The following is a 15,831-nucleotide window of genomic DNA, read 5'->3' as shown; positions in this document are numbered from 1 at the left end:
TTTGTTGAGACAGCTCCCAATTAAGCAGAGCAGCCAATGGCACATATCCAAATAATGCATGCCAAGAACTGGCAGAAATTGAGAAAGTTGCAGCTAGATTTTTTATTTCAGTGTTTGAGGTGGACGACGTGGGGCAAGAGTAGCTCAGCACACACGAAAACAATAAGTTGTATATTCATGGGCATGTATAAATTGCTTCAACGGATGTGTATCACATAGATCCTGCAAGTAGTAGATAGTTGTGTTCCTTGTAGAAAATCAATCAATTTATTACTAAAAAAAATTGTAAGTGGATGCATTGATTAACCTCTTGTGATAAAACATGTATTCATGCTGGGCCTTCCTGGGATAGCTGACCAGAGGCCAGTCAGTGATGCTTAACCATCTTTCATATTTCTTTTTTCATCACCATCAAAACACAAACCCCTTCAGCATCTCTTCATCAGCAGCAAATAAATCTTAATGTATAAATCTGAGCAGCACAGTGGAGTGCAAAAGCACTTAACGCCATTAGAACAATCTGCACCCAGGGGTCTGAGAAACTATGAACTATAAAATAATGGGTGAGGGAGAAAAAATTGGGAAAACTTCCTAATATGATATTTAATCAATTTAGTTTAATTAAGAACTGATTCCTAATTCAGGAGTTGTAATTGGAACGGAGGCTGCACACTATGGTTGCTGAGGCGTATGAAAATGATTATGTAGGGCGGACTTCCAGGCTCAGGGCCATACCCAAACCAAAATGAAATATTGCATTAGTTATTTGCAAAACAAGCACAAATATATGAAGACACATGCACGTACACAGAGATAAATGTGGAAGCGAACCTTTATCGAACAAGCATTTTTTTGCACATGTACAGTAGAGTATGATGTGACCTCAAAAGGCTTTCATGCTCATTGGTTCCACCAGCCTCTGGTTTCACATTATCATGAAATAACACTTAACAAAGGATATTATGAAGAAATCCTCACCAAACTTTGAGGGTGCTGTAATACCGCACAACTCTTATCATCTAAAAAAGCACTTTGAAAAGGTTTATGCTAATTTACCTGATCAACATGAGCAAAAGGGATTTCCGGCATTTCTCAACCTGGGCCCAATGTCTATAAATGTGCGTAAATGAATGTGGGGCGACTGCGACAGTCCACGAAATGTCCACAAAAATTTCATAATTTCCGTCTGGCAAGAAGTTTCACTCACAACAGTGCAGCTGCTTGTTGTCCCTTTCTGCGCTCGTTACTTCTCACTCTCTCCTCTTCTACGCCTCAATCTATCTCAAATCTTTTTTCCCTATACCCCAGCTCAAACAAAGGACAATAGCCAATGAATAGCCAAACATTTTTGCAAGTACATTTTATCAAGGGCCCAGATTGAAAAAAAACCCTGAGAGCATGCAACTTCCATGTGGTCAAAAATCTGAATAGATGTTGTTTTGCTTGTCTGAAATTCCAGTTCCAGTTCCTGCTGAGAAAGAATAAACCAGATTGCACTCCTGCTCAGAGAAGAACAGTGGGAGGCTCGGCAAATCATTTAGCTGATACTCGAGTTTGAATAATGCATTTGATAATCAGAAGTGGAATATGAACACTGGTGGGACACATTGTATATATTATTTCAATTGATGGAATGTGCCAGCAGCGGTCTCAGTTTTCATCACCTGCAACAGATGCACTAACATGATAACCTGCAGTGCTGCAGAGCTGCTGCACTGTTTACATACATACTGTTCCCATTTTGATTTGTGCTGTCCTTCAGGGCAACATTAATGTCAGATGTGATGTAATGTTTTTTTGGGGGGATACAGAAAAATATGAGTGCAATTGCATTTCCTTTAAAGCCATAGAAAGTATGTTGTTTTCACACTTAATAAACTGGATTTCTGATTCCAAAGTAGCGTTCACCTTGCCTCAAAACATATATATTCTACGCAGCAGAATTATATAAACAGATGACTCAACAATTGCAATTTTGCAATTTTACTTTGGGTTAATGAGAGAAATGTGTTTTGTTAATTGTGAGCATGTTTATGTCTTTTAACTTAAATGTTTTGTACTTTTGTTGTTTTGTGTTTTCCCTTAGGGAAATTAAATTAACTCATTTGAACAGTTGTAGTTAAAGAACATTAGCTAATCAATCCATGTGAATGGTGTGAAAAGAAAAAGAAAAAGAAAGGAAGGATTTTTCAGAAGAAGGTATTAGAGTTTATAGTAACATTGATATGATAACAGGGTAAATGATCACATGTGTACCATGTCAGGTAACGGAATGAATACTTAGAACCTCTGTCCTATGTTGATGCATAATTGTATTCTACATGTTTTGGGATTGAAGGCTGACTTGACAGAAAAAGCTAATCAGCTCGGAGCAACATTCAAGACCGATCTCCGTCATGATTATCGATGCAAACTGCTGGACCAAGGGGGCTCATTATAATATTTCATAATACTGTGTAGTAAAACACCAGTAGTTGTAGCTGAATCCTACTCTCTCCTATAGTAACCTCATGTCAGAAATCTTTAATCTTAGCATGCTGGGGATGTGTTTCCTCTCAGAAGAAATTAGTGTTATGACGATGCATGAGCGTGTGTGTGTGTGTGTGTGTGTGTGTGTGTGTGTGTGTGTGAGTCTCTGTTGCTCTGTTGACATCATAAACTCCATAGTGAAACAAGTCCACAGAACCTTTGACCAGTGACAGTGTCCACCGTAAACTTTTGAATACAACACAGATCAAAGACACCGGCCATTGGATGTGTGCCCGCCCCGATCCCGAAGCAGCGGTGGCAACCATCTTGCACCGGCACGTCGGTAATGTTTGTTATCTACGGTACTGTAAAAAAGGAACGTTTTTAAAATTCTGCCATCAAACTGGTACGGTAGTATCATTTTTCATTACATGTAATACAGCAATGCCTCATCGTCTCTCTCTAATGAGAACTAGAATTACCGCACTGCAGTTGTATGCCTCCGACAACCAGTGCAGTTTCCGTGTACATATTTCAACATACTTTTCCCCCCAGTCATATAAGTCATATAACCATGTCATGTTACCTTTCACCTTTGACCACTGAAACGTAATCACTTTAAGTCCAAGTAACAACTGATCGAAAGTTGAAGATATAACCATAACCTTGACATTTTACCACCAAAATCAAATCAATTAATCTGTGTCCAGGTGAATTGCACCAGATAAAATGAAATTCCCTGTGGGGCGTCCCGATATATCACGATCACAGGGATGTGAGGTCCAATCAGGTCGTCTTTGGGGACTGATATTTATGGGTGTGTAATTTAGTGCAGATCCAAATAAAAATCCCAAAGTACTGGATTTAAATGTTGTTTCATAAGAAGAAGTGGTGAAGGTATGGACTGAGATATGACTGAGGGACATTCTAATCTCTATAAACCTCAAGTGAGTGTTATCAGATTTCTGGGTCTCTTAAAGATCGTTGTGTATTTGTTTTCATTGAATCAGGTGTAATGATACTGAAAGAGAATCGCAAACTGGGACTTTTGAAAGTCAAACCTTAGTCCCCCGCTCAATCAAACCTTAGTTTGATTGAGCGGGGGACTTTGTGTCGATGGCAAAGGGAGCTGCTCGTTTCTTTGTCTGTTTGACCATTTTGACTGCCTCTCCACAGCCGAACTTCCTCTGTTTATTCCAAACACATCACTCCTGCTGGGTGGAATCGATATTGTGTAACGTCAGTCCGCGCTGAAGTCACAAGAGGCATTTACGTGAAAGTGTTACAGATCATTACTTTAAGTGTGTCAACAACACTTCAAAGAACCAGTGGTAAAGGGGGCTCGGTTTGTTGCCGTCCTTTGAGCTGGCAGCGGTTGGTGTGTTTAGGCAGGGACTCTTATCTGACGGGAAGCTGTGGTCCTTCCCACTGGGAATGACACCGCTGATACTGGTGACTGTCTACGTGAATTATTATGGTGATGAGTGCGGCTTGCGTTTGTCCATGTTATACCATGTGAATGTTTCTCAAGGGTTATAAGAATCACTTTGCATTGCATTGATAAATACGCCTATGAGCTCTTATCAGAGTCTGTACGCTATCAAAATGAGACACACTTAAAAAGCAGAGAACAATAACATTTAGGCAATTTGTTTTTGTGACGTTAAATCCCTGATATACATATTGGACAATTTATAACACATTGTTAATGCATAGTGGTGCAACTAATGTGCAAGGCCAGTGCTGTATATATATCCCTCACGTATCTACGTGCTATATGTGCATTCTGCATATGTGAGATATCCTGCATATAGGGCGACTGTTTTCATTCCCACTGAAACCCTTAAAAATAATTTCAGTGCTGTTTGACTCTGAAAGTTGGAAATAAAAACATAAATTAAATGTGGTTAATTGTAAATACCACATGAATAGCAAAGAAATGCTCATCTGCTTTATTTCTACTTCAAATCTCATAAAATTCTAATCAAAGTACTTCAATCAGGACAGTCTTATCTGAAGAAATTTAAATATATATAAATTTAGATCAGAGGGATTACACTGCGGTACTTAGACCCCAGGATAGGAGGCAGTCCTTTGAATAAGGTGCTTCAGATATGAAGGAGGCTTCCCCCTGGAGCAAAGACATTGAAGGTGGTGCTGAGTTGTCAAATCTCATGAAGGGTCCTGGTTGGAGGGTTTGAAGGGAGATGACCAGGCATCCAGATCCGAGGTGGTGCAGGGATGGAGTTGGGTCACTCATCATTCCGGTTGTTGACATGACGGGGAAGGAAAACATTTTAGAGTTTGACCAGAGTTTGACAAGGTGAGTGTGACATGTTGTGATTGGATGAAAAGGAAAATGACCTGGTGGAGCTGAGAGATAGCAGGATCTGTGTTTGTGTCTTCAGTCGTTTTCAGACATGACCTCTGGGTAAAATCCGGAGAATTGGTTACGGAGTTTACCCACAGTTTGCCCTTCACACATGCCCAACGCAGCGGGGGGTGCGTTGACAACGGCCACAAATCCTCCGCATTATTCAGGCGAGAGTTTGATCATCAGGCTGAGGCAGGAAGTGACAACTTAACTCAGATGCTGAGATTGCGTGATTTTCTGGAAACATGTAGACACCAACGTCAGCTCTTATCACCACAAACTCTCTTGAAATCTGGGTCTGTGTCTTCTACATGTATGAGATATTTGTTTTATTTTTGCGTCTGTCACATGTTAGCAGCGTTATCAACCCCCCACTCGCTCACGGTGTATCCAGCTCCTCCTCGATTTCTACAGACATTATACTAGGAGGCCAGGTGGAGAGAGTCCACAGATACTGCTGAGCATCTCATGTCTTCATTTGGACCCAGGCCGTGAGTTGGAAGGAACAGACTAGTCTTAAGTAATATCAGTTGTGATCTTTAGGATGATACTTTTTGTTTTCTGACAATACTAAAATTATAAAGTAGCACCAACAAGATACATTGTCTGTTGGAGTTACATTATATTACATATCAATTAGCTGATATTTTTATCTAAACCATATTACAATAAATGCATTCAGCCATCAGGGTAAAAACCCAGAAGAATCTGGGTATTAGTACAATAAGTCTTCAAAAAAGCCAAACTACAAGTGCTACATGTAAGTGCCACCAAACGGAAAAGAGCCTGATGCTGTGCAGCAAGTCCCTACATGAGCGGGTTTTTGCAGTAATGTTGGCGGTAAGGGAGAGTTAACTGTCCACCCAGGTTCCTGGCGATCTGGTTGGGGGCTAGCAGAGAGTTGTCAAAGGTGATAATATGGAGAGTTTTCTATCTAAAGTTTGGGATTGGACTTCCTTTTGTGTCGACTTGAGCTTGGACATTTAATCCAAAGTTAGGACATGCAATAAAGCAACAACACTCTGCAAAGAGACTCATTCATACCTTATCCTTCCTCTAATGTCAGTCAAGTTACTTTGTGACCTTCATGATCTGAGCCCTGAAGTCACTTCTCATTCCTCTTGACATCTGTTTTGCACAAATCGTACACAGTCTACTTGACATAAAAAGTGTTTTCCTGTCTCCAAGGTTGGACATGTGCCGCTGCAACAGTTCTTTTTTTTTATTATCGTAAATATCCATGAGCTTTTCAGGATTTGGTAAATGTCAATCCCTGCAGCTATGACACACAGCTCGGCACAGCCAGATGGATGCATCAACAATGCAGCGCGCTAATACTCGGTTAGTGTCAGTCACTCTTCGTCTCAGGTGCAAACAGTCCAAGTAACTACTTTTCAAAACTGCCAGGTTAAATAAACCGTAAACATAATACATATCCATCACGATGACAGGCCCGCTGCGTTTTGGGGCCAGTTTCATTAAGACGGTCTATTGATGTGTCGAGTGTGATGTAGCCGCATAGCTTCATTACACTTTCTGAAAGGGGAACACATGCAAGTAACAGTCTAACATGGGTCGATGCGGCGGATAACACCGCATCGAAACAGACAGAAAGAAGGAAAACTTTGACTTTTAAAGAAAAGGTTGGAAATATAAAGCTTTGGCGAAAGTACAGTAAAAAGACAAATATAAGGCACCTCTATACAAATAGCGGCCTCCACCGTTTTTTTTATCATTTAAACAGGGCACTAAGCAGACTTTTATGTGCACTCTTTTGAAGGGACGGCACATCTATATGCTCTTTGAGCCGAGTGGATGATGTGTGAAAGCAGAAAAAGCTTAAAAATTTGAAAGGAACAACGGTGGAGCGAGGAGGATATGTCGAGAAAGTGAAGTAGTTGGGTCATTAAAGTAAAAAAAAATGAAAGAAAATATCGAATGACTTTCACTTTTGAAATGAACAGTTCAGTGCAAGACAAGGAAAATAAAGGGCAATTTTGAACTTCTGTCAGCGGGCTGTTCATAATTCATGGCTGTGTAATTAGTTTGATGGATCTAAGAAATACTGCAGTGTTTTCATTTTACACAGGCCACACCGAAAAATCATTAAGTTCTGTGAATGTGGGACCAAAACCTTCCCTCAGATCGCTGCTGATGAAGTGGTCTCTGATGGCTGAAGCACATTTTTCTTCCTAAATCAACTCTATGTAGTTTTATTCATTTTCATTTTGATAGTACACAAAGTTATAATACATAGAAAGCAAAGAAGAGGGAATAAAACTATAAACAGGGAATATCAGGCGTCTTTTAGCTCTAAAATATGCTCTAAGGATGCCGGGCAGACTCAGACACACTTATTGGACAAGTAAATCATGCCTTTTGCTTGTTTGCTACGTCTTGCACTCTTCTACTTGCTTGGCATGTGATTTGTAAGTGCAGCTGTGTTTGTAGTTTTAACAACTTTTTGTTCTAACAAAAACGATAAAATACAAAGAAAAACAGAGAATCCTTCCTGCAAAATGTTTTGATATTACAGAAAAATATTGTTGAACATCTATTGAGTTAAATGTGATTCTCATCCTCGAGCCTCTGCTTTGACTCCTCGGACCAGATGAGATTGAAACTCTCAACTCGCTCAAATGATCTGAATTGATCTCTATTATTTACTTGGTTCACAAAGCATCAGGATGAATCTAATGCACCGTCCCATTTTACAACTGTTGTATTACATTCTCTCTTTCTTTCAATCAATTCACATGCTCTCAGAAAAAAAGATAGGATTCAAAGGTAAAGGGTAATATATGTATCTTTATTGACAGTTTCTTACTTACTTATTAAAAAAGTCAGTGTTTATCTTTATTTCTATCCTGAGAGTAACCAAATAATAAGGCCCCCCCATGGAGCTGTGTTAAAAGCTGCTAAATTGGCTTTTTGAATGTTATTGTGAAGGCAGCTCATCGTGTTAAAACTTGTAATAGTTCTAGGTAAGGCCTTAAACTTTTAAATTACCACTTTGTCTTAATATCTTTTTCATTTCACCACATTTTTGCATCACAGGCATTTTCACTGATGTACATCTCCAGTCCATTTACAAAGTTAAAATGAGATTAGGCCTCGGTTCCGAGATCTCCTGTATTACAACCAAGCCCCATTAAGTTGTGCAGGGATTCAGAATCGTGGAGACCTATTGCTGTTACTGTGACCCCGAAATTATGATATTCAACTAAAAGTGCCACATTTAAAACAAAAAGTCTCTAAGGTATACAAACCAAAAGTTTATTTCAAATGCACTTTAAATCCGACCACTAGATTTTCCAAAAGATCGTCCGTGCTTGCCGAAGTTAATTTACACCGTCCACCTCTTCTCGGTCGGAAAATGTTTTTAGCACATTGTCGGCTCAGAGATAGCATCAGTACAGCTGTCCTCATAAAGCTCATTCTACCATGAGAGAAACTTACAAAAAAATTAAAATAGAATGGAAAGAAAAACATTCTATCAAACAGACAGCTTAAATAAGAAGCAAAACCATTTCATAACATTTACCAGTGTCCCCATGGGCACATGATAGTAGATATAAGTAGTGAGGCTCATTTCTTCTTATCTGTGCAAATATCAAAACTGATTTAGGATGTTGTGGGATTCCAGATTCACTAAGTCAGTTACAGCAGCATAAGTGTATTTTGTGATTTGGTTTCGTAACTATGAATCTGAGGGAACTAGGTAGGCAGGATAGCCTCCTATACTGGCTACAGTAGCTACTGCAGCTAGTGTGCCTGGCATGTAATGGATTATAATAAGTACAAGGCGGGATTTAATCCTCGCCCACGCACCACCAGTGTATCGGTGGTTTTTAAATCTCAGAAAAGTCAAGTATAAAGATTGCAATTCCACCAGTGAGCGCAGCTTCTGACTACAAGCAATCCTAGCAAATTAAGCTACTCTAAAGTGGAAGTTAAAGCAGGAAGCCCACCTCTTCTTAGCAAGCATAATACAGCTCTAATTTTTCCCTAAGCACTTCACTGCATTGCTGTATTCTGCTTCGTCTTTTGTTTGCTCCCAATCCAATCAGTACTTTGCATTTTCCTTCCGGTTGCTGCCAAACCATGTATCCCCCTGTCTACATGTTCTTTCAACCCTTTAACCTATCAGTTCATTTCCATTTTTATTCTCTGGGTTGAGCTGCTGCCATGTCACTCTGACACAGAAATGACAGTAACTAAAAGCACAGCATGGGAGATGTTCTTTCTCTCTCTCTCTTTTCTCTCTTCCGTGCTTGTGAATGAAATTCAGTTGCTTGTCACTGCTTCAGCTGGAGCACTAACTAGTTTCACTCAAACCTGAGTTAAGAGAAAGGCAGGCGGCTCTTTGTTTCACAAGCAAACCAGCAATGTAGTGCAGTGCTGAAAAGGAAATGGATATGTATGAAATGTGTATCTCTCATGATTTATATATACATGGATCATTTAAAAATAACTTTTATAGATATAGTTTGGATAAATTATTAGAAACACCTGTAATGCATTTAATTTCAACAGCAGCAAGATCTACAACTTACAATACAACCACAGAATCTTCAACCAAAAATCTCTCTTTTGATGGTTGATGCATTTTGGATTAATTGAAGGGCTACGTCAGTTTTAGCCCGATGTTCAAAATAATGTGGCCTCTGAGGCTTCATCCATACTGCTACATAGTCATTGAAAACGGCCGTTGCAAAGTAAAATGATCTCTGTTCACACAAGCATCTTGGCTCCATATCAGTTTTAATTGGCAGATCATAAATGTGCACTGGGCATATGAGGGCAGATGTACACAAGATTTTTTCCAATCATTTCTTGTCATTTTTCTTAATAAAGTGTAGAATTAAATTGCCCAGCAGATGTTAGCAAATACAACACAGTCAGCAATTCTTGTAGTTCATTATCCAAGTTGAAATCTACACTAGAAGCTGGGGTTAATGTCCATTGTTGTCTTCCAGAGTCACAGTCCTGAAGTTTTCAACCTAAAACAAACCTTACCTTACAAACATCTCTATTTTTTGCAGCTGTAAAGCCCCGGAGTTGTGTGAACACCAGACTTATCCACAATGAAAAGGTAGTAATTGAATTACAACATCATAAGTTACCAATGGCTTCAGCGCACAACTCTCAACAGCGTCTCATTACTCTAACCGTGAAGCAAAATGGATTGTGCTGTAAATATAATCTCTTATTTGTCTTTCTTCATTATGATGTTTAAGCCTAAATCTCTACAAGTCTTTGCATGATTTGAAGCTACTCATTCAAAAGTGATGTTATGTTACTCTCAAAGTAAAAACAAGCTATTTTTGTTTAACGTAGCACAACTCCAGAAAATCTAATTGAACTAGAACTTGGCGCACCAAGTCGTTCTGCTCCCTCTGCCCCATCGTCCCGCAGCAGTAAGTGCAATCCCACCGTGTGCTCTATGTTCAGCCACAGGCTAGTAAGCTGTTGGCCTCTTTTTCTTATCTTTTTTGTTTTTAATGGCCTACTTCCAATCCAGGGTGGACGTCCTTGGAACCTGGGGATAAACCCTCCTCCATCTACAGCTGTTCCTTACGACTCATACCTTGCACTAAGGAGTTGCAGCTGCATGCGTTTAATTGTGCTTTTCTGAATCTATCTTAACATGTGATGGTGGCTGGGACTCAGCTGGAGGTTGTTTTAACGCTGTAACAGTGACAACTGTGCTGTTCTCATGCCAGACTGCAGGGAAGCTCCCATAAGGCTTTCATATTCAAATACTTCACTTAGTTGTTATTATTGTTTTTATTATTATACAAAAGGATATTCCTGTCACACCCCAAAAAAAAAGTCTGTAGGGGGGCACGGGGTAATGTGGGACATTTTTTACATCTACGCCCCTCTACACAAGCTAAAACGATATATCAGTAAAATGTACACATTTCCCATCAATTCAGGATGTTTCCTAGCAATGGAAATTATTAGAATGTCTTCAGGACAAAGGGCTTTGTCCTGAAGACCACTTTTTTAAAAAGTTGTCTTGTGGCTAACTTTACCCCACCTAAGGGGTCAAGTGACACAGACCAGAGAAATCAAGGGGGTAAAGTGATCCACTTACTTATTCCACACCATAACAACACATGTTGTAATAGTTAAAATCCTGACAGCTAGATTGACAACCAGACATTCCAAAACTAATATCCGACTAGTAACAGAATCACAGGGATTGGTCAATTAAGCACATTTATGATTATTGATTATATATAAACACTTTCACACCCTGTTCAAATTTTATTATTTGAAACATTTCAAACAAGTTGCTGTTTTATATTTTTAAATGATGTATACGTTTGTTTTGACCACTACGTTTGTTTTGCTAGCATGGCTACTTCTGCTAGCATAGCTTCTTCTGCTAGCATGGCTACTTCTGCTAGCGTGGCTACTTCTGGTAGCAGACTTTTAGTCAAAAAACTGTAAATGACGCCGTTTCTAGTGTTATTTGAATGTCGGGGCTCACAGACACTTTGACGTCACCACAGGAGCAGTATGGAGGCATGTCTTTTTTTGTGTTGTTGGTTTAAGTTTGAAAATCGATCACCAGTTAGTTCAAGTGTTTTTGATTTGGCTGCAACACTGTTTACCCCTGAAACTCCTCAAGTATTTAGTGGACTGACACGCTTCACCCACTTCTCCATTTGGCTGAAGCATCCCTTTAAATGCAAAGTGACACACAACAGCAGCTTGTGTGTCACTTTCTGCACTGACTTCATATCCAAGAAAGATCAACTCATTGTTTGTGACCTGAGGGCAATGAGGTTTTAGTTGTTTTATCTACAGCATCAACATTATCTTGTCTGATCTGTTTACTGAAAACATAAATAACTAAAGTCACCAGGAAATCAACGCAATGTGGGCCAAATTTTTAGTCTTCATATGGTCTTAAAATGACAACCAGAGAAATGCAAAGACATGTGACTCCTGTTGTGCGTTATTTCATATTGTGTTGTCTGAATGAATCTCTAACACTGAAAACACCCACACGTCACATATTCTGTCTCCACCATCTCTCTCCACAGTTTCACTGACAGCACCTGATGCTCAGGACTGCCTGACAATCCACAGCAGCTCTTCCTCCTATTCGGTCCTGGACTTTCTAGGGGAAGGCGGCTTTGGAGAGTCATCAGTGACCTGGATGCTGATCTGTACAACATGGTCAAGTTCCATGAATTCCAGCACCTGGACCAGAACTGTTTGGTGTTTAAGCGGCTGGACATAAGTCTCTATGACCTGCTGAAGCAGCGAGAGTGGGAGCACCATCCTCTTCATGAGATCCGCCCAGTTGCCAATGTTACAACCTTGAGGTTGTGTGGACCTCTCTCTCTCTCTCTCTCTCTCTCTCTCTCTCTCTCTCTCTCTCTGCTGTGATGATTGTGTGATGTGTTTCAGGTGTGTCTGTTCGAGTGGATGAGTGGGTGGATGCGTTTCAGGTGTGTCTCTTTGATTGGATGATGTGTTTACAGGGAGCGGATTGGTTCCAGCCCAAGAATGGAGGTGGATCGTATTTCCAGGATAAGAGGACGGTTCCCAAAGCTCCTGCGGTTCTCTCTCCTCTTGCCACTGCCAGCAGGACCTCCCGCCGGACTCAACTTATGCAGCCTTCTGTAACTTTTTCTTTTGGTAACAGCCCGTTCTTGGTAGGGGTGGGAGTTAGGTCAGTATGATGTCTTTTGTTTTCTTTAATTTTGAGTAGGGAAGATTAGGTTGTTTCGCCTTAGGGTTGTTTTCTGTTTGTTATTTTGCTGTAAGCCCACCCTGAAGCAAATTTGTCAATAAATACGAACGGGCTAGTAATTGTTGTGGCTGGTTCTTGGGAGCGTGGCAAGGAGGGGGGGGGGGGGAACTATTGTACCATGTTGCGATTATATTTTCCCCTAGACAGGGTCGTAACACCAAATCAGGTATGTAGCACAATCAAAGCATAATGAAACCAACACTCTTCTGTTAGAGAGATCTCCGAAACCTAAACCGAACACCCAACAATAGCACATAGAAGAAATAAATCTAAATGTTGTGTATTCTTTGTGTCCCTGCAGCTCTTTGTGGCCTTAGATGCCCTGAAGGGTCTCGGGGTCCCTTACAAGGACATAAAACCAGACAACGTTATGTTCGTGAACATGAAGGATCAGCCACTCAGGGTGAAGTTAATTGATTGTGGCTTAGCCATGATGGTGTCCAAAGTCTGGCTGGGGATGACGATCCAGCCGTATGGGTACAGTTGAGTTCAACCTGCACAGCATCTGTCTAGCAACGTTATTTTCTCTGCTCTGAAATGTTCCAACCGATTTTTCATCTGTGGCTCATATCTTTCCTTCTCAGGGCTCCAGAGATCTCTCTGGGTCTTCCATTCTCCGAGGCTGTCGATGTGTGGGGGGTCGGGTGCGTACTGGCGTTCCTGTACCTGGCTCAAAACCCATTCTCCTTACAGTGCGAATACCAAAGGGTATTTATCACATAACCAATTGGATTTTATATTCATATTCATAGAGAATGCAAGTGGATGTGATTCTCATGATGTGTATTCTGACTGCAGATGAAGGACATTGTGACAGTGCTGGGCCTGCCGCAGGACCACCTACTCCGTGCTGGCAAGTACAGTGAGCAGTTCTTCATCGAAGAGGAGGGTGAAGAAAGTCCATCATGGAGCCTGATGGAAGAGTAAACATGTTCTTGTATGTTTGAGAATTTTAATGGAGCATGTTTAAATCATACTGCCCTGTTCTCATCTTTATTTATTTTTGTTCTTTCAGACTGCAGACGAATTCACTGCTTTTAATTACGTGCAAACAGAGGAAAAGGGGAGCTTCATCCAGCAGCTGAACTCCCTGAACGGCCTGATTCATGCGAGTACTCACTCATGTAATGAACAAGTAAAGACTGGATCTGCACCAGTTATTTATCTTTCAATCGGGAGCTGGATCAGCTTACCTGAAACCTTTTTTTCAAATCCAGATCCATCCAAAATTGGGGGCGGCTGAGATGGAAGACCGCATGGCCTTTGTGTCTCTTTTGGAGGGGTTCCTGCATCTCGACGGGGATAAGAGGATCTCTCCTCGTCAAGCTCTGAAGCTTCCCTTCATCTCCATGAGCCACCTGAGGGAGGACGTCCACAGCAGAGACTAGTAAGTGCCCACATGTCCTTTCACACCGGAACTAAATACATCAGGTTGGATGCACTAATGGTTTGAATTAATTGACCGTGACTGATTTACTAATTGATTGTCTTCCTTCATCCAGTTGGACCGCCTCCCAAGAAGCAATGAGTGTCTGCTCCACTGAGGACAGTGTCCACTGTTCAACCTCAGACAGCGGCTACTCTGGCTCCATGGACCAAGACTCCTTTGATTCTGTGGAGGCTCTAGACTCCCCAAGAGCCACCAGTTAACTGTCCTTGTGTTCTGACATGACAATAGTGTCCCCAGACACCACCTGCTCGCCGACCTTCAACACCAGTGAGGAACTCTCCATAGGGTCTAACCTGATGATAAAACCAAGAGATACCTCGGTCTGGTTGACCATCAGAGATGATGACACCACTGAGGAAGTCTCCAAAGGGTCTAACCTGATGTTCAACCCCAGAAATACCTTGGTCTGGTCTCCCATCAGAGAGGATGAAACCAGTCAGGAAGTCTCCACAGGGTCTGACCTGATGATCAACCCCAGAGATACCTCGGTCTGGTTGACCATCGGCGATGATGACACCAGTGAGGAAGTCTCCAAAGGGTCTGACCTGATGATCAACCCCAGAGATAGCTCGGCCTGGTTGACCATCGGAGATGATGACACCAGTGAGGAACTCTCCACAGGGTCTGAACTGATGACCAACCCCAGAGATACCTCGGTCTGGTTGACCATCGGCGATGATGACACCAGTGAGGAAGTCTCCACAGGGTCTAACCTGATGATCAACCCCAGAGATAACTCGGTCTGGTTGACCATCGGAGAAGATGACACCAGTGAGGAACTCTCCACAGGGTCTGATCTGAAGACCAACCCCAGAGATACCTCAGTCTGGTTAACCATCGGCGATGATGACACCATTGAGGAAGTCTCCAAAGGGTCTGACCTGATGATCAACCCCAGAGATACCTCGGTCTGGTTGACCATCGGAGAGGATGACACCAGTAAGGAAGTCTCCAAAGGGTCTGACCTGATGATCAACCCCAGAGATACCTCGGTCTGGTTGACCATCGGCGACGATGACACCAGTGAGGAAGTCTCCAAAAGGTCTTAACTGATGATCAACCCCAGAGATACCTCGGTCGGAGATGATGACACCAGTGAGGAAGTCTCCGAAGGGTCTGACCTGATGATCAACCCCAGAGATACCTTGGTCTGGTTTACCATCGGCGATGATGACACCAGTAAGGAAGTCTCCACTGAGAAAGCTGCTGAAAAGAATTAGAAAGAGAATTCGAAAATTCTTCTCATGTCTCACATGCTGCTTCCGTCCGAAATTGGAGGACTGAATTATTAATTTATTTATTATGGCCCGAGCACCAAATGGTGGGAGGCCCTATTGAAATTGTAAGGATTATTCTTATTAATATTATCATTGTAATTAAACTGAATTGGCTTTTTGAGGGATTTAACATGCTGAAATTCTAACCAAACTTTGCAGAAAATTAGAATGTATTCTGAAAAATGGCTCTACACCGCCCCCTGGCACCAGCCCCTTGGTTTCCCCTTGACCGATCTTTACCAAAATCGGAATATAGGTGTATCGTGACCGGTCATAAAAAAAAGTCGCAGAGGGCATTATGAAAAATCCTACAGGTGGCCCGCCATTTTCCATTTAGTGGCTATTTTGGCCAAATTCTATTTTGGCCAAATGTGTCTGAGATACAGAAGCTTGTGCCATCAAAACACAAGCTTCTGTATCTCAGACACATATTGTCCAATCAGAACCAAACTAGAGATGTAAGACAAGAGTCCCTGCCTGATGA

The sequence above is a fragment of the Platichthys flesus genome, chromosome 6 (assembly GCF_949316205.1).
Source record: "Platichthys flesus chromosome 6, fPlaFle2.1, whole genome shotgun sequence".
Lineage (NCBI taxonomy): Eukaryota > Metazoa > Chordata > Actinopteri > Pleuronectiformes > Pleuronectidae > Platichthys > Platichthys flesus.
Note: the sequence above shows the minus strand (reverse complement) of the source record.